Source organism: Lissotriton vulgaris, chromosome 1_1 (genome assembly GCF_964263255.1).
Source record: "Lissotriton vulgaris chromosome 1_1, aLisVul1.2, whole genome shotgun sequence".
NCBI lineage: Eukaryota > Metazoa > Chordata > Amphibia > Caudata > Salamandridae > Lissotriton > Lissotriton vulgaris.
This window is the reverse complement of record NC_141685.1, coordinates 1,224,680,081-1,224,700,731: the sequence shown is the minus strand read 5'-3', so window position 1 is coordinate 1,224,700,731 and position 20,651 is coordinate 1,224,680,081.

Genomic DNA, 20,651 nt, shown 5'->3' with positions numbered 1-20,651 from the left:
AAAGGAAAATAACAAACTGGAAAAGCAAAATACTTTTTAGCTAAGGTCTGTAGTCAGGCTATCTTTAATCAAACATTCAAATGTGCACTTCAAATACATGGTTGTACTGGTGCACATGTAACTCAAGAACAAATGCATACGTAAGTAAGCGTATACATGAGTATACTTTCACAAACGACTTTCAGAATATACGAAAATGTGTCTTAAAGTAGAAATGCAAACAGGAATACAGAATACATCTTCATGTTTAAACTGAACATTAGTGCACATGTTTATAAATCTTCAATTTCTCAATAGTTACTTTCGATTAACATATTTAATTGTTCACACACATTAATATTATTACAGCACACTCTAAATATAATGTCAAAACAAATGGGAAATTGCAGAATGATAACCTATAAAGGCTGAAGTCTAAATGGCGCTACTCCAATATCCAGGTTCTAATCCCAGCACTTGATTCAACATCATATGTTTCTGGGGAAATCACTTCATCTCCCTGTGGCTCAGTGAGCTCAATGATCCTACTGGATCTGCAGACCCCCCTGCCCCCGCCTTTAGACCCCTTCCTGGGGAGTAGTTTGCGCTATATAAAACCCCTGATTGATTGATTGGCTACAATGTATGTAAAATGTATTTGTACAATCCCACATGACGCACACAATCTTGTGCGTTGTCAATCAACCCTTCATATAATATACAACTCTCCATTGCTTCACAGCTGGGTTCACAAATACCACAACAGAAACAGAGTACCAAATAAAAAACAGCATATGCTCACAGTAAACCTATTATTTTCTGATTTTGCCAAGTACTGTTTATCGGCACACATGAATATGTAGTTGTTCAGTGTGAACTGGGTCAGGATAATGTACGACACCAGAAAATTGAAACTAGTGATTCTTCCCTCCTTTATAACCAGACATAAATAAGTGAGCTGTGAGAGCAAATAAATGAAGTTTTGAAAAACATTTCAACGGGTAAAAATGTTGTTGATGCATCAGTAGAGATGATCACAGTTCATGGTTTTGTTATGCAAAATGTTGTAATGCCTCCCGATTTTACCTAATGGTTGCTGTCTAAATAAGGATTGAATAGAGCAAGCTTGTCTACCAAGATGAAATTGCAGGTTATACGTAAAAATTACACAGCAATACCACTTAAAGGGGCTATATGTAGCAGGTATTTTACTGGTTGCAAACAGCCCAATTCGCAGAATTGGGCTGTTTGTGATTGATAGAATGTATTTTGGTATTTATGAATTCCAATTTGCAATTTGGTAACCTTACTGAAGCGCAATTTGGAATTGAGAATACATACATATTTGGTATTAGGAAGGGGGGTGTTTAGGGTGTCACTTCCTCATTCTGCATCACAGTGGAATGTAAGAATGTTTTGCAACCGAAATGTGGTCTCAAAACATTCTCATTTTACCACCTACTTCAAGTAGATGGTAACCCATTCGCAAATGGGAAGGGGAAACTAAAGGACCCCTTTCGCTTCGGGAATGGTACAGAAAACATTTTTTTCAGAGCAGGCACTGGTCCCACGGATCACTGCTTGCTCTTAAAAAACTCAAAGAAAACTCTTAATTTTTGTTTTTTAAATGCAACATGTTTTCCTTTAAGAAAAACGGGCTGTGTTTAAAATAAAATGTTGCCTTATTTAAAAGCAAACACAGACATGGTGGTCTGCTGTTCTAGGGAGGCCACCATCCCTATGTTTTTAGAGATTCACAAATGGTTCGCAAATTGTGACCTACCTCATGAATAATAATGAGGTAGGTCAATTGGGAGCCACTCGGAATCGCTAAATGAAATTAATGAAGTTTCATACATTAGGAATAGAGAACACCTAATTGCAATTCACAGAGAATCACAAGTAGGTAATCACTCTTGCCAATAATGATAAATATTTAGTATTTTAGTACTTTATTATTTGGGAATGGGTGTTACCATGAATGGCACGAAGACAGTGCTAATGATCAGCTCATTCCTTCCACAGCAGCTTGGTTTACAGTAAGTCATGAGTGCTTTACATATCTATACTCTTTATTCCAGTTCTTGTTCATCATAGGTTTTATTATGTGTTCTTTTTTTACCCGCTTTCTCAACTGCTGACATGGGACAAAAAACACTGTACGGCCTATTTATGAAAAAGTATGGTAGAGCAGAGAACAAGTCACCTTCTTGTGCTTCACTCTGGGACAGGGGAAAGGCAGCAATGCGCTATATTTAAGGCAATAGAGCTAATTTCTGACTTTTCCTCCGCACTCAAGCCCTTTTGGCAGCCTAGCCTTGCACCAAAGCAGGTATCCTTGCACCATGGTGCAAGGGTGCCTGCTTTGCCTGCAAGTTTGTTTCTGTGCAGGAAGGGACACCTTCCTCAACAAAAACAATCCTGAAAGGCTAATTCCAGCACACAGAGGGGATATTCTCAAGAACATGTGATAATTAATGCAAAATTAGCTTAACGCAACTGTGCAATCTATTGCGGAAAAATAGCGCTGTGTTAACGTTGTATTAAAAACACGGCGGTCCCATGCGATAACCTCATGATAACGCATCAAATGTCCTCAATAAAGTCACCGGGATGTAAAAAAAATGTAAACCCCAATGCAAAAAAAGTTGCGATGGGCCCAACCGCAATAAAAAATCAGCGATAAGCTGCACCAGGCCTGCAATTCACACATCAGATGAGAAAATCACTATGAAAGTAGAAAAAAATACAAACAAAATCGAAGCACAATGGAGGTTGCTGAAGCAAGTACGGAGGACAATAAGAACCCCACACTCCCCCGGAGGACCAGCCTGGGACCTCAGGGTCAGGGAAGGGCAAGGACAAGAAGAGTAGGAAGAAGCGGTTCAGTCCACAGGAAACAAGATCCTAATCATAGAGGTGGTAGAACATCATCAACTAAAGTTCGTCACCTCCACTGTGTCATTGGCAAAAAAAAATGGAATATGGCATTACATCGTGGACAAGGTGAATGCAGTCGGAGTGCTAAGGAGGACAATGCAAGTGGTCAAGAGGCGCTGTAATGATGTGAAGCGCAAAACCTAGCAGAAACTCGCAAACAACCGGAAGGCAGCAATAGAGACTGGAGGTGGGAGTCCAGCACCACAGGAGGAGCTGGACGAGATGGAGGAAGTGGTGTCCACAGTCTTCAGTGGGGAGACGGTGGCAGGAGTTGGGAGACCGGGCCCTGCTCAACATGACCTGACACAACAGCACCAGGGTGAGTAATGACCAGGGACTGAGGGGATGGGGGAAGATGGGCACAATGGCACACATGCACAATAAAGTAGAGCATATCTGCAGATAAACCATGCCCCAGACCCCCAACTCCCACCAAGAGACCAATGTATCCAAGTATGCAACAACTCATCACTGTATAAGCACAGAAGTCAAAGGCACACCGCATGAAACGGAGAAGGGGCAGCAAAATTAGAGCAGCAGGTGCGACTCCCCCAAATTGCAGCACATACACATAACATGCAGACCACATCAACATTGACAACAATGTGGTACAAACCGCAACCCGTCCACAACAGAACGGAGGACACAACTGGTGCCGCTTGTGTGTAGAAGCTGGCCAATCACATTTGGCATTGCAGGAAAAAGTGAGTTGATAATGTACAAGTACAAAAACACATCAGCGATGTTGTGGAAATGTCCACTGTCCCGCATCAAATAGGCAACTCTTCTTAAACAGTTGCAATGTACACTGTCATGCAGTCTGTATGTAAACATGTACAATGCGACAACATACATGTGAACACAATGTTAAACTGCATCTCCCCTTCACATTGCAGAGGGAAAACCAACGCCACTTGCAGAGCAGACCGAACCTCTCTTCTCTGATGATGAAGAGGACCACCACACCTACGACACTGATGCCCTCCAAGAGTTCATTGACAGCCTCCACACCCCACCTCCAGGAGTGGGGCAGCCCAGCTGCATCATTCAAACCCCACCCCCTGCACAGTCCACACAGCAGGCAGCACCAACCACCACGGCTGCCTCCCAGGACCCCCACGAAGAACACATGGCCTTCCAACGCCTGTGTTGGGTTTGCCAGGAGAAGCTGGCTGAACAGGTGCGGATGGGGTTCGACCGCATGGCAACCAAACTAGATGCCATTCGTGGGTGTCTAAGCCCCATCAGGGACCACTCACAGTCCCTAACGGACACTCACAGTCCACTCCATGCTCTCCAATGGACCATGGCTGACATTGTCGGAGTCCTGACTCAGAAACAAGGACAAATGTTGAGTCAGAGTGGCTCTAGCAATGTTACCCGGGAGTCGGGATACATGCTGAGGATAATGGAGACCATGGAGGCATCGCGGCTGCCACGGCTGCACACCAGAGAGAGGTAGCTGGGTTCCTCAATGACCTAAAGACCATCCTCAGGCATTACTGCCACAAGGGCTGGTGCTAATGCATGCTGCTGCTACACTACATCCACATATCTGCTCCCTGTGGTATCACTGCCACACAGTGCAGGGGACAGAACACCACCGCCCACACGTGAGGCACATGAAACAGCAGAGGACAAAGATGCAGATGTATCTGCCTTACTGGTAAGAAGAAAATTGTAGCATTCATCTCAGCCGGTTCCTGCTTGGTTCTGCCCTCTGCATCATCACCTTCCACTGTCCACCGATACACTCTGCGACACTCACCTTGGACCTCGAGATGGACTGCAATATTCTGTTTGGTCACCAATGACACAGCATTCAGATTGCGGACTGAACTTTTCCTCCTCCGTTGGACTTGTCATTCCCTGAAGGACTCTGGCTGGCCCTCCATGGGCCAAGAATGTAAAATGGGGATTCCATGGCCCTGTACTGCTCCGGCTGCAACAATCCTCTGAATGTGCGTTAAACATTCATATTCACACAGATGTGTCATTCCTATGACCTTTCAAGTATGGAAGTATGGATGAATGTAGGGTCAGTGATTCCCCCTTTCGTCCATGTTGCTCATGTCATTGGACTTGGTCACAGGGTGACACATTGTCAATTGCTTTCCGGGTGGTGCCGACACTACAACAGAGACACATGCATTAGTTAGTTCAATGTCCAGCCCAGTATGGAACCACGCCCAGAGCCCCGGGGTCATTTTTCACACCCTTACGCTGGACTAGCATATGCCATGTCAGCCCACTCCGCTTTTGCTCACGGGGGGCGACAACGCTACATGTCCCAGGTCTCCCCTTTAGTGATCTGCTAATCACAGGTCAATGTTGTCAGCAGAAGAAGGGACGTGGTGTCCCGAAATGCATCGGGCCACCCTGGAATTCATTGTTTTGCATTTTGTATAAAATAGAATTGCTTAGCTAAAAATGTCAGTTGTTAGAGAAAATGTTTACCACATGAATGTATGATGTATATTAAGGATGTATTAATTTTGCATTTGGATTTTCAATTGTGCTAATAACAAACCTATGATTTGATTGACAACAATCTTGTCCTAATTTGGCTATGTTTAAATAAGGATTAACACAGGAATAGTGTCATATAAATATAAACAAACAGTTAAAAAAAAATTGAAATTTCTGTACAGTAGTGCACACAGTAATTCAAGTGAGAGCTCGCTTGACACTTTGGATTCTTGCATACGTGGGATTGGCAGCCCACAAACACTGTGTAGCACACAATTAAAACACTTTTAAACCAACAAACTGATCAAGTATTCTTTTAACATTGGTTTAATGTAACAAACCAGGTGGGCACCGCTTACTTCTATTTTACCTAGTTGTCAGCATGCCACAGCCACTCCCTCACGGCTAGTTTACACCCACACCACACCAATCCAGCACACATGTCACAGGACATGTGACCCTGCCAGTAAAAAGTGCCGGCGCATGTGCTCGATGCCATTTCCACTGTCTATCTGGGTGTATCCGTGTGGTTATTATTCATGCATGAGGGCCTAGGGCCCTGCAACATCACATTTCCCAGGGCCGGAGGTGACATGATGGCATCCGCACCATGATACTGAATCATAGAGGATCCATGACTTGTGGGGCACAGGCTTGGTGACACCGGTTACACTGCGGCCGGCACAGGCACACCGCCACAGGAGGGTGACTTTCGGTACACTGAGGTAGGGGCACCTTAAGTGCTGAGCAGGTGTGCAGCCTGCTATGATGCCCCATCCTGGCGGTCCGGACTGGTGAGGATTAGTGTGAGTCCTGCTGGACCGCAGTGTAGGCCTGAGCCAGCGGGCAGTGCGGGCCTACCACCACGTGGTGTTGCCTCGCAGGTCACAGAGTTAGTGGCACCTAAAGGGCTGAGTGGGTGTGCAGCCTACAATGATTCTGCGTGCACTGATATGATCTCTGCCATAGCGAAATCAAGACCCAGAAACAAGTGTGAGACCTGGTGGACCATGGAGCAGGCTGCATGATGTGGAGGGTGCCATGTTCGCGGGCCCCAGGCTTAGGGCTGGCACTGGCACGTGGTGGGCCTTCTTGGGGACACGCTGGTGGCGGAAGGTGAGCAGTGAGGCCTGGGTGCGCTGGGGCGGGCAGTAACCACTGGGCGGCGGGAGGTGCTGGGGTGCAGCAGCCTGGGTGTGCAGGGGTGGGCAGTCACTGCTTGGGAGGCGGGAGGGGCTGGGGTGCAGCAGCCTGGGTGTGCATGGGCGGACAAGCAATGATGGCTTGTGCAATTGTATGTACTCTGCCATTCATAAATATGGACTCTGTTTCAGATGAGGAACCTTCTGAACTGCAGTGCATACCACCACGTGGTTGGAGACACACCGGTGCCAGCAGGTGAGCAGTGAGGCCTGGGTGTGCAGTGTCAGCACTGTCTCCCCCTATTCCTCTCTTCTTTTCACTGTGTCTCTCTCTCTCTTTCTCTCTCTCTCTTTCTCTCTCCATCTCTCTCTTTCTTTCGCTCTCTCTCTGTCCTTTGATGAGCGCATGTCACACCTTCTTATCCGGATTTATTTGTCTTGCAGGCTGTGACCTACTGATTGTCCCAAGGAGACCCGCCATGAGTCTTCAAGATTGTTGTTTTGAGTTTATTTGAATAAAATATTTTGTTTGGTAATTTAAAGGTAAATGAGTGATTCTCCTTTTTGTAACAACACATGCATGTTAGTTGTTGTAATTATGCGACATCAGGCAAATTGTTTTGTTCATTATTTTGTGAAATTGATGTAATATATCTTTGTCCGGGTGGGGGAGTGCCCGGAGGGGGGTCCTGGGGTGGTGGCAGAGGGTGTTGTGGCCCTCTTGGATGTCCGAGCTACATGATCGTTGGCTCCATGGCATCTGTTGTTCTTCATGTGTGGCTCTGGGACAGGATCCCTTTTATGGTGCAGGTTGTCGTCTGACTTTACACCAGGTCAGAGCAGGTGTTAAATTCCTGCTGCTAACGCGCCTTATCGCCTGTTTTGGGTTCTTATCGCCAATCTGGCTGGTCGTTGAGAATTTTGTGGAGTGGTGTTGTCGTGGCTTTTTGCACGGGAACGCCTACTATGCATCTCATTAGCGATAGTTGCCGGGCTCATCTGTGGCGATGTTTTTTGCAGCTGCTATCTCAGGTAAACTGATGTTATGGGCTGTTAGCACCAGCTTGTGAATGGAGTAATACATTTCTCGCCACTTTGGCTGCTATAAAGTGCTGATAACTTGGCGATAATTGTTGAGAATATGCCCCAGAGAAAGAGGTTGTAACAAGTAGAAAGGCCTTGTGTTGCCTCTCTTGGGAACAAGGTGTACCAGCTCTGGTAAATTTGGGAATGCGTCAAAAACCATGGTAGTTGTGTGGTAACACCCGTGCAAAGCAGCCACAGATGCTTCAGGTAAGAGCAGAGGGGCCGAATAAGGGGGGATTTCGAGAGACAACCGCGAGTGAAAGTGTATTATTTATTCAATTTTCCCTTGTAGTCATCTTGTGAAATCCCCCCCAAGCTGGCCCCACCACTTTTGCCTGCAGCGGCCGTGGCTGATGCAAAGCCCATGGAAAGCCTTTCCAGGGCAGAGAAAGACAACGCAGCAATTTGTGCTGTGTTGCCTCACTCCAGATTTATGAAGCCACTCAGGGCCATGCAAAGTGGCCTGGCATGGCTTCATAAATCTGACTTAAGGTTTTTGTCACTCTTGCACCACGAGTAAAGGAAACCAGCTCGTAAATTGGCCCCCTAGTTCCAAAAATCAGTTCACACCAAAAGACATTTCGCAAAGTGTACCTGCCTAGTTGAAATAAGGGGCCAGCACTGAGGTAGACATTCCCCAGCATCACTGCCCAAAATGGGATAATCCCCGAGGTGGGAAATTTTGCTTCAAGGATGGAGAATGCGCTTCGTACGGATGGTGGAATGGTGTGGGCACCTTCTGCTGCTCGCCAACAGACACTTTCACGGAAAAGAGACAGTAGTCGTGAAGCATAGATGAATTTAACTTTTTTCTTTCTTATCTAACTGAATATTTCTGAAAGCTCAGACACAGTTCTCATTTATTGTTTTTTTACCTCATCTATGGAGCACCTCTAATCACCTTCACTGACCTCCGACGAACATAATTGAAGTCGGCTGCAATCAATGTATAGAGACAAGCTGATTCGCTTCAATGATTACCCCTGCAGATTCCGTGTGCCTTGCTTGGCATGTCACCTACAAATGTTAGCCCAGCTGAGCAATTCTTCCTACAAATTCTTCCTGATTAGCCCTAAATAGTTGTTAACTTGTTCTGTTATTGAGGTCTCTAGAAATTTAGCAACCACATTGGTAACTCCAGCGTGTCCGTTACGCTCCCTTCTTTCTGACTGAACTGCAATCTGGCGCTCTGCATTGAATTGGCACCGAGCCCGTCTCCCGTAGCTTTCCAAAGGTTGTCTCGTTCCATCTCCCGCTCTCACTGCCAACCTCCCACACTATTCAATGCTGCGTGGCAGCTGTTCTCAGACGCCAATTTCTTTCTCCCTCACCCCTGACCTTTTCAGTGCGGTCGATGAATGAGATAACATGGCTCCCGCAGGGCGCGGGCCGCTGTTAGACTCAAGTTCTGATTTCACCCATACTAAAGATGCCTACATCGATTCGCAGCTTTCTTCAAACTTTGCTGCCATCTCTGGGATGGCCACAAGCAGCCTGCTCGCTCGCTCTCATCTGTTCACACCAATAAAGTTACATCCCTGCGTCTCATATCCAGTTCACTGTCCTGCCATTTTTAGACCCCTTTGTTTCTCAGTTGAACTAAACCTCTTGCCTCAAAAACTCACAACTTTTCATTTGAGAAAGTTGTTTTCTGCACTTGCAATCCTGATCCACAAGTCGAGTTCTATAAAAGCCCTGGCAGAAAAAGAGTCTGCCAGTTCTATTACACGTCTTGCACTTTGCATTGCCCCCTGGCATCCTCAGATTTTGCCGAAATGGCTTTTGCATCAACTTTATCTTGCCCGAGGCTGTGTGAGCATCTGTGTGCAGTTTAGTGTCAGCATTCTGCGTGCCCTCTACAGAGGCCTTAGATGCCGGCTCTGTAATCATTTGATTCTATAAGAGTAAATGAAAAATAATGAGAAGTAGCCTCCCTTGCTGCATCTCTTCTTTTTATGTGCAGGGATTATTTTTTCTTGCGCCAATTATCAACGATATCATTTTATTTTTAACTGCAGAGTCAGAGTTAGTGACAGGCTAGTCCGTGGCTAATTGTACCCCGGCTCAGACCTGCACTGACCTGCGCTGGAGTTGCTTCATTACTGCAAAAATTGAGATTTGCCTTGCGTAGAAAGTGAACCTAATATGTTGCTTCTTCCAGCCCCCTGTGAAATGCTTTGTAACCCCTTTGAAATACCGATCTGAGTTTTGACCTTTGAAAGTAAGGCCTGCTGGATTTTGTTAGTTTATTTAACATCTTGGCAGTGTTGATCAATTACTTCTAAACGTGTTCAGCTTTAAATGAAAATAGTTAGGTTACTTCTTGTTATGATGCTGGGGTCATGGGCGAAAGGGCACGAGGTCGCTTCCGCTTCCTCTGCGACTTCGTTGAACTAACCTAACTGATTTATCAACCCTGCTGGTCTTTCTGAATAACTAGTAGTCAAGAAAACGATCAAAGCTTCCTGCACAGCAATTAAAAAACGCATTTTTTTACACAAATGTCTTCTTGTATATCTGTGCAATACTGACATACTATCCATATATTTAGCTCTGGTGCTTTTCACAGAAATGATCCATCATCATAACACGGTTTAAGGGCAGTATCAGACTATGGAGCCTACATTAGACAAGCAAGACCGGTTCCACTGGTTGCGTTGTCCATTTGAATGGCAAATGTAAGCAGTAAAACACTTTTTTACACATGCTTGCTGTTAGTGATATGGCAGGCTAATCATGTTTGTTCCAACCCTGTAGGAAAGAGATTTAATTCACAGAGGATCCAATTCAACTGCAGCCAACATTATGGGGCAACACAAATGTGGGTGGGTGTTGAACTTACAATCTGTACCCTCAAGGTGGTTGGTTTTAGCAGGGGCCCATGAACTAACTGAGCAAAGGCCCAGCCAAAGGCACTGGCTGGCCCATGCCGTGTATTAGCACTATGGTTAACCCCTTCGCTGCTGATGACGAGCTCAGCTCGTAATCAGCCACGGTGGTCGTGTGTGGATGACGAGCTGAGCTCGTCATGTAACGCGGCTTTTGGAAAAAAGCCGCACAGCGCAAAAATAACCCCCGCGCGCATGTGGTTAAGATGGTACTACCCACTTTCCCGAACCAGCAGAATGTGAAGCTCAAGCAGCAAGGGGTTTTTGGTGCCAGGCGACCCACAGAAACTGGTGTCAGGAAGCTCAGCAAAAAAATACAAAAGTGGGCCGACTAGGATTGGCCAGCACCCTTTGAACAGGGCCATCAGTGTCAGGGACCTGCTGTACAAAACAGGGCATACATTCTAAAAACATATTTGGTGAAAACTGCTGCACCAAATCAATCCTAAGCAAATGAGAGATGGGCAGATTGTCAGGAGGAGGTGAAAATACCTATCACCTGAGCTACTGCAGTATGAGACGTTGCAATGGGTGAAGGCGATTGTAATGTCTTGTGACTTAACAATGACAGAACCCTTTTGGCTCCTGATGGACTGTGATGTATGTTAGAGAAGAATAGAAAAAAGGGTGTTTTGGAATATTCCATTTGGGGTTACACACAGACGAATAAAGATGTGTAATACAAAGCTCCATATGTGGCATAGTCATTGGCACCTACTCAAGCTGGGTAATGCTCTACAACTGGTGATAAAAGGAGGGATAAGAAACCATAAGATTGACAGTGCTCTCCCAGAGAGTTTGTGGTGGTTCAAGCAAACTGCTCATGTGTGCCATGGAGGGAGGGCAGAAGAGGGGCGTGAAATGGTCTACCCTTGTGAAAAGCAAGGGGGAAAAGCAGACTCTTACCAGTGCTTAATTTGAGCCCTTGGTTTCCGGTGCTGGGCACCGGCATCTAATTGGCAACACCAGCACTTATGGCAGCCTGCCACAGGGTGGCACTTCTTGTGTAATTTACAGATAGGAACAAGAACAGTTGTTTATTAACTGACTATACATTAACAAATAGAAATCCTGCTGCCCAAGTCCTTCTTATGGCTTTGATAGACTGGAATAGTCCGAATTATCACACTTGTACGAATGTGATTGTTAGTATTTGCGTTTGTACTGTCATTGGCTGCACTGGCAAGGGTAATTGGTGATGCATGCTGCAGTGTCCTCCTGAACAGAGCCCTGGCACTTATTGTGTTACAAATTAAGCACTATTTACAACAAGGGGTGGTGAGGGACAGAGTCTCTGAATTAAACAGAATACTCTCACCCAGTCAAGAGATCAGGGCTAGATCCAACACCGTTTTTTAGCTCACTGCACCATCCCAGTTTCAGAACCTGGCTGTATGCAAATTAGTCTGTTCCTGTCCCAGTGCATGATGGGAACAGGGCAAACCAAACTACAAAAGCCAATTCTTACACTGGGAAGGAAACAAGCTACCGGGGACCGGTTTCTGGCATTTCAGCCTCTTCGGCCCGGCTTGCTTGAATCCTGATGGTGCAATGAGCAAGGGACTCACATCTGAGTATACCCTTCCACGCTTAGGGTGGACAAAATATTTACAACAAGGGGTGGTGAGGGACAGAGTCTCTGAATTAAACAGAATACTCTCACCCAGTCAAGAGATCAGGGCTAGATCCAACACCGTTTTTTAGCTCACTGCACCATCCCAGTTTCAGAACCTGGCTGTATGCAAATTAGTCTGTTCCTGTCCCAGTGCATGATGGGAACAGGGCAAACCAAACTACAAAAGCCAATTCTTACACTGGGAAGGAAACAAGCTACCGGGGACCGGTTTCTGGCATTTCAGCCTCTTCGGCCCGGCTTGCTTGAATCCTGATGGTGCAATGAGCAAGGGACTCACATCTGAGTATACCCTTCCACGCTTAGGGTGGACAAAATATTTACAACAAGGGGTGGTGAGGGACAGAGTCTCTGAATTAAACAGAATACTCTCACCCAGTCAAGAGATCAGGGCTAGATCCAACACCGTTTTTTAGCTCACTGCACCATCCCAGTTTCAGAACCTGGCTGTATGCAAATTAGTCTGTTCCTGTCCCAGTGCATGATGGGAACAGGGCAAACCAAACTACAAAAGCCAATTCTTACACTGGGAAGGAAACAAGCTACCGGGGACCGGTTTCTGGCATTTCAGCCTCTTCGGCCCGGCTTGCTTGAATCCTGATGGTGCAATGAGCAAGGGACTCACATCTGAGTATACCCTTCCACGCTTAGGGTGGACAAAATATTTACAACAAGGGGTGGTGAGGGACAGAGTCTCTGAATTAAACAGAATACTCTCACCCAGTCAAGAGATCAGGGCTAGATCCAACACCGTTTTTTAGCTCACTGCACCATCCCAGTTTCAGAACCTGGCTGTATGCAAATTAGTCTGTTCCTGTCCCAGTGCATGATGGGAACAGGGCAAACCAAACTACATTCAGACACTCTGTTCATCACCACCCCCTTTTGTAAATACAAATTAAGCACTGGCACTTGCAACGCGTTTACACTAGAAAACCATTTATCAGGAAAGATCGATTAATTTCACCTGCCAGTAGAGATCACGACTTAATCAGATTCGTCAAATAGTTTGTCTTTTGTAGGTAAACAACAAACTTATTAAATTAAGATACCTTTGAGTAGAAGATGTAAGGGCACAAGGCAGGGAAGACCGAGACACAGACATACATGCAATGAAATTATCAAATAACTATTTACTAGACTTGGAAAATGTATATGTTTTTACATCATTTATTCACAGACTGCACAGATTCAATTAAAAATCAACATTCATCCTTTGGGGACGATGAGACGTCTGCGTGGCCATTCTAACGCCAGTCATGGATTATTTTCGCAAGTGCAACTATCTCTAAAATAGTCCAGAAGATAAGTTGCCAATTTTGCTCTAATAGCGAAATACTTGGGAGTACGTTTAAAAAATGTGTTTAAACAAGATGGGACTCATTTATAAGGCCCCTTGTGCAGATCCTGTGCAATATTTATCAGGCAGCACTAAGGCACTTTTTTTGGCTTATTGGTGCCTGATAAATATTGGTTCCTTTAACTCAGTTTTCTGCGTTAAAGGGGCGTGCAATGGGGGTTTCTGGGGGCGTTCCCAGCAACATTCATGGCTTTTTGACACTGCACCAGATTTACGGGAGATCGTAAATCTGATGCTGCGAAAAATCTTACTTCTTCTCAGCGGTGGCATAAGGAAGGCACAACAAGGAGAAATATCTTTATTCCTCCTAATTTTTCCTTTTTCTATGTGTGCTGCACACATTGAAAGAGGAAAAAGACTTTTTTGATTATTTTTGTACAGAAAGGTTTCCCTTCCTACACAAAAATAATCATCCCGGGAACTCAGGCCCCTTTTCACTATGGTGCAAAGGGGCCTGCGTTGGGGCACCACAGCCCACCACAGCCCAGCGCAGGGGAAAAGGACAGGAATGTGCCGTATCTCATAGATGTGCCGCATTCCTGACTTTTTCTATTGCGTAGGGCAGCGCAGTAGGAAGGCCTGTGGCGCTGCCCTACGGCAAAATCTCATAAATGAGGCCCATTGAGTACAAGCTCTGTATTTGCTGATGAGAAACATTAATGCAAGGGGTATAAAGCTTCTAAGAAAGTTATTCCTGAAACCGATGTCAAATCCTCTAATTTCCACATATATGTTGGAGAAATTGAACATTTCACAATCCATCTGAGCAGGTCATTGGGGTCGAACCAGCAAGGATAAACTTCTCATTTGTGCAGATTTCTAGATCTGTGTCGTGCAAATTCAATCTCGATTTCTATATTTCATTCCCAGATTTTCTTCAAAAAGAAAACACTGTAAAGGAGTCAGACCGAGGAAATCCAAATGCTTCCAGTTTGCTGTATAATAAAGTTGGTAGGACAGGGTCAAGCAATTAGTTATACATAACCCAGGATGGGAATAAAAAAGTGCATTAAATTTATCAAATAGCCTGTTAAATATGCCTGATTTAACAAGTCTATATTGGCTGAACATTCTCCTGAAATATTAAAATGGTTGTAATCTGCGGAGAGAAATTAAACAGGCGGCAGGGGGCAAGGTTCAGATTGATTCCTTTCAGTCTGAAGAGGCAGAATTGTAGGTTAAATGCTTTGTCCGCCATCCTATTAACTGTTAAAGCCAAAGAAAGGAAATGTTCTCAATCCCGACCTAAGTGGGGACAAGGATACGGTGAGTCTCTGCATGTGGATCATTCATTAATCACAAAGTTTCACAGTTACTAGGAAATCAGAGTTTTAAAGTCCAAAAAAAATAAGTATAAAAAGAAAACAAGAACCAATGACAGTAAGTAAAGGAGGAAATGCATTAAGGGGATGGTTAAAAAAGCTTTCACACCAAGAAGGCTAACAACAATCTTCGTCACTTTAAATGGCGTTTTGTAACTTCTACATCAGCTGCTTAATGCAGCACACATAGAAGTTGCAAAATGTCATTTCTTTTGTAAAGATTGTTAAAGTACAGAAAGAGACACCTTCCTCCACTTAAACATTCAATGGCGTTTTGTTGTTTCTATGTGTGCTGCACAATGCAGCACACATGGAAACAGCAAAAAACAAGGGGAAATTAAACAATTCTCCTCGTTTCGCCAGGGTAAGACTAAGTTTTCCCTTGTCTTATTTCTTTTTTTTTACAGAGGTTTATATAGCACAAACTTGACCCGAATTGGGTATCAGAACATTTTACATAGCACCAGTTGCATTACATAAGGACACATTAATTTTTGTTAGGCACAGGGAGATTAAGTGATTTGCCCAGAATCACAGGATGTTCAGTGTCATTGCCGAGACTCGAACACAGTTCCCCAGATTCGAGGTCGACCACCCTAGACGTTAGGCCAACTCCTCTCCCCAGCGTCATCATTTTGGTGCTGCCCCATATTTACGCCATCCTTGTAAACATGGGGAAGCGTCAAAATCAATTCGTTTTGCAGTGGAACGCCCACAGCAACACCCATTGCCCTCCCCTGTCATGCTAAGTGTAGCGTGAGAGTGTGGCTCATTTACATGACAATATTAAGCCCAGTGGCGGGTGCCACTGGTAAGATCATTGGGTGGTGGGGCTGGGGTTGGGTAGGGGGACGGGGATCTCGACATACAATGGGATGAGTTAACGTTAACTTACCCTGCGCTTGCAGCTTCGCCGCCTCCATTTTTTAAATACATTTGCAATATTGATTTGAATTGATTCACTATGTGGCCTAGTCTGCCAATCGGTTTTCCAACCAATAGACCCTACTCATGGGTGCATGAAAGAACTGTTCCGGGGTATCTGTTGAATTTAAACATAATTTTGGCCATGGATGGGATTGGTTTAAAATATAAAATATGTTCTTTTGTGGTACTTCACCTTTTTTCAAGTGTGTTAACTCAAATAATGATTAAATGCCTTTTTTGAATGTGTGTGGTTGTTGTAACTTGCATACCTTTTTAGCCCTGTGGATTTTTGTTTTTGGCTTTGTTGCTTTAGAGAGGTGTTGTTTAGCAAGCATGCCTCCTTTGTCTGGCCAGTGTGTAAGTGTGTTTGCAAGTAGGCCAGCAATGCACTTGCTTGGTTCCCCAGGGCTAACTGGCGGGGGCCATTTTGTAAAGTCTGTGTCCTCCGCCTTAGGCCTGCTTGTGTTCATTGTTTTCCAGTCCTCCTGCTTGTTGTTGTTGTGATGTGATGACCATGTGGCTGGTGGCCATTTTCTGAAGGCAGTCAGTGTGCTTTTGGCTTAGGTCTGCATGTCTTCCTTTTGCTCCCCTCTGCTTTTTGCTTCTTGTTTTGGCCTGGCCATGTTGCTGGCACCCATTTTGTAAGTTCCGCCAGTGTACCTCTTTGGTTGATCAATGACATAAGCAGCATAATACATTAGGCACTTGAGGGTCATTGTTATCTTTTACTCATATATAATTATTTCTTTATTTTAATTTGAAATTCCTTTTTTTAATTTTTATGTTTTAATGTTTCGAATTTGCCTGAGTGTACTGTACTGTACATGTACAGTACACCATGAAAGCCCTTGTTGTTGTCCAAGTCTCACAAATTCTTACACTTAATTGTAAAACATTTTATAACAGTTTGTACTAGTAATTATTGAACTACAACAATGCCACATTTTACAGATTTTCTTCATGCTTATTTGCTTATAGGAGCAAAAGAGGAGGAGACAACATAATCACTCATAATACTGCCAGACAGAAGGCCTGCATGCGGTGTGACGTGTGACCACAGAAATCTCTTAAACTTGTGAATATAAGACGAGTGAAAGCTTCAAGATGGCCCCGAAGAAAGGTACCAGCATTAGATAGATAATGTTTTATTGATTGATTATTTAAAATCTTTACCAAAAGAGAATGCACAATATAACATTTCATTTATAGAATACAGTAAAAGGGCGATAATTTTAAAAAATAAGCGATAATTTCATAATGTTAAAAATTCAGAAATATAAACAGTTTAATAATTAATGTTTTAAAAATTCCGTTTTTTTCCATGCACTTGTTAGGAATTTTGAGAGAGCAGAGTTAATATGTATATCTTCCAAGCAAAGACACTGGATTAGTGCTTGTCCTTATTGATCTTTTGTTAAAGTGCCTGTTTAATAGTGTTAATCTTTCATTTTTTAGTTCTGGGCAGAGGCATAATAGATGTTTGATATTTTCTTCTCCTGTATTACACAGCCGACATGATATATTGTTTATAAGCTTTTTCCATGGCAGTGCATGAGATTCTCCGGGCAGGATTCCGAACCGGGCTTTCATGAATATATTTTTATATTTCCAGGTCCAAGCTGTATTCAAATATTGCTGCGGAATCTTTTTTTTATAGCTATTTATTATAGACCAAGCATGTTTCCTTTTGACCAGGGACTCTTTGTCACTTATTATAGATAGGATATCAATTGACTTATTTACAATTTTTTTAAAAGATTCCTGAGGAATAGTGGTCATCCAAATCTCCTTCAGCCCAAATTCATCCAAAGCCTTCTCAAGATACTTCCAAACAGATAGTTTATTATTGCCCTCTACTTCTTTCCATAAAAGCTCTGAGATTAAATTGTCCCTGTCATTTTTTACCCTATACCATACTTTAATTGTGTTACCCATCCGAGCATGTAGTTGGTTATTCAAGCCAAATTCTAGTCTAATTTGGGACTGTGAGGCATTTTTTGGTAAACAGAAAAGAGATCGAAATGTTTTCGAGATTTCTTTGTTTATTGTTATTGCGTCCTTTCCGTTCAATGCTTCGCTGCCGTAGGTTAGGGAAGGTAACAATTTTGCAGATATGACCTTGAGTAGCGGCTGGTAGGTTAAGTTAGTGGTAGATTTTTTTATCATACCAAATGCACCTGTTAGGGAGTTCGCCTTCCGGGTAATGTCCACTATCTGGGGTTTAAAGCTACCATTGTCATCAAAAACCAGTCCTAGGTATCTATAGATTTTTGTTTGCTCCAATTTTTCCTTACCTAAGAACCATTTCAGGTTTTAATGTCTTTATTTCGATAAATAAAATCATAAAAGACAACTTGGCGAAACATACATGTATATAAAAACAACAATGTACATCAAATTTGGGTCTACAGTTTAAAAAGTTATTAAACCATCAACGACAATAGTCAAGACATTAAATATTCCAAATATAATATCATTTCATAATAGTAAAAAAGCTCTAAAATAGGTTTAACAGGTTTTAGTGGTGGGCACTATGCAGCTTACACTCTGTCAAATAGCGGTAAGATTCCATCTTGATCTGATTACCCAAGCCCAACCCAGGTATTTGGCCAAGCATATCACAATGAAATCAGTTGTGTTTGTTTTTAAAACCCATATTGCATCTAAAGATTTATTGCAGTTTATACGTTTAAAAATGGGTTTTAACCACTTTGAACGAGGTTCACTATATCGCGGGCAAGCAAACAAAAAGTGTCCCTCTGATTCCTTACACCCAGAGCAATGGCTACATAGATTACTAGTTTTGTTATTCCATGTTGCTGTGAGGGAATTTAGGGGTAAGGTGCCCACCCGAAATTGGTGATACAGTTTTTTTCCCAGGGGCTTAGAAATAAGATCCCAATATGACTCCCGAACTGGATCCAGTTTAAATTTTAAAAATCGCCCTGTCAGATTTTCTGAACCGGATGCCTGGACCAGGGAATGGCGGATGGAAGCCCAGAATAGACTCTTAAATTCCTTTTTAGTGGGAAAATTACTAATGTCTGGCGAGAACCACAGGTGGCTAAGGCCCATGTCAACCAGGGTCTTTTTCACCATCTGTAGCCATGGGATTCTCTCTGAGCCACCTATATCCTTTACCTCGGATACCATTTCATATTGTATTTCCTTCTTAGATTTTTTGAGACAACCATAACTTTAGATTTGGATTCATTTATTACCATTTTATTTTTTATTGCGTACTCCTGTATACGTGTGATTAACCTTTGCAAGCCTACCTTTGTTCTACTTAAAAGAATAACATCATCTGCATATAGCAAGTTTGATATGTGCTTATCTGCAAGTTTCGGTGGATGGGCATTTATCTTATTCAGTGTTTCATTTAGATCAGTTAAAAACAAATTAAATAATAACGGTGCCAATACGCAGCCTTGCTTCACGCCGCCAAGAGTTGGTATTTCCTTAGTTAATGATCTGCCGTTCCCAATACGAACTTTGGCCCAAGTTTTTGTATACAGGAGACTGATCAGGTATATTAAAGGCTGAGGAATCCCTTGTGCTTGCAACTTTTTCCATAAAAGATCTCGGTTGACACAGTCAAAAGCTGATTTAAAATCAACAAAACATAGAAACAGTGATTCGCCCTTTAAGATTGCCTTTTCCATTAAAATAGATAGTGCCAGGATATTGGAGGTAGTACCAAGTCCGTTAATGAAGCCGGTTTGATTTGGCGGGAGGATATTGTTCTTTTTCACCAAGTCAGATAAGATTGTTAGCAGATAGGCTGCAAAAAGTTTTGCATCAGTGTCCTGTAGCGTTACTAAACGGTAGTTTTCAGGAAGCGCCCAGTCTCCTTTTTTAAAAATTGGGGATATTAAGGAGCCTCTCCAGCTTTCAGGTATCTCCCCTTTACTAACTATTTCGTTAAAGACCTTTACAAGTACTTCGGCCCATGTTTCCGGATCATCTTTGTATATAGAAAAGGGTATCCTGTTCGGTCCTGGTGCTCCATTTTTCTGCTTCTTTATTAGTTTAACAATCTGCTCCTGTGTTATCTCCATGACTTGTTCTTGATTTGTTATTGCAGTTTCATTCCATGGGCTATGGTCTTCAATTGCCTGTACTGCTGGGTGGGGATTTAGATGATGGCTTAAAAAGTGTACCCATTCTGTTTCAGTCAATACTGATGAAACTATTGCTTTATCCGGCCTATTTAGGGTATTAACCATCTTCCAGAACTCCCTCGAATTTCCTAGGTTACTAGCATAAAATATACGAGTCCAAAGAGCGTTATTGGCTTCAGTTTTTTCATTCCATATTATCTTCTTTAAATTTTTGTTTGCCACTTTCAGGGCAGTTCTAGCTTCTTCTTTATCTGGGAATTTAGTCAGCTCTTTCCTTAATCTATTTCTGGTTCGTTTCATTTTCTGCACTGCGTGTGTGAGATTAATATTGGTTACACTCTTTATTACCTGAGTCATTTGGCCATCTCTAATGATATTGGAATTACCTTCACTAGTAGGCAGTTTGGCAGTGAAACTGGCCCATTGTTCGATTACTGATGCAAATGGTAGCTCTTCGCTGCATTCTCGTAGCCGTTTTAGTGCCAGATCACTTGTCAGTAGGTTGTTTCGAGATTCTGTTTCCCAAGTTAACTTTTTATAATTAGTGGTTCCAATTTGACCTTCGGTTGTTAGATAGATTTGGTGATTTTTATTTTTGAATGTTGTGGTAATGATTTGCTGACAATGATCACTCTCCAAGACTTGCTTTAAATGGTATGATGTACAGTTGCCAAAGATATTTAATGATACCATAGTATAATCTATGCGGGATTTAGTACTGTGGGTGTAGTAGGACCATGCTGGCGGTGAGTCTGTTGAAAATCTTCCATTGAGTGTTCGT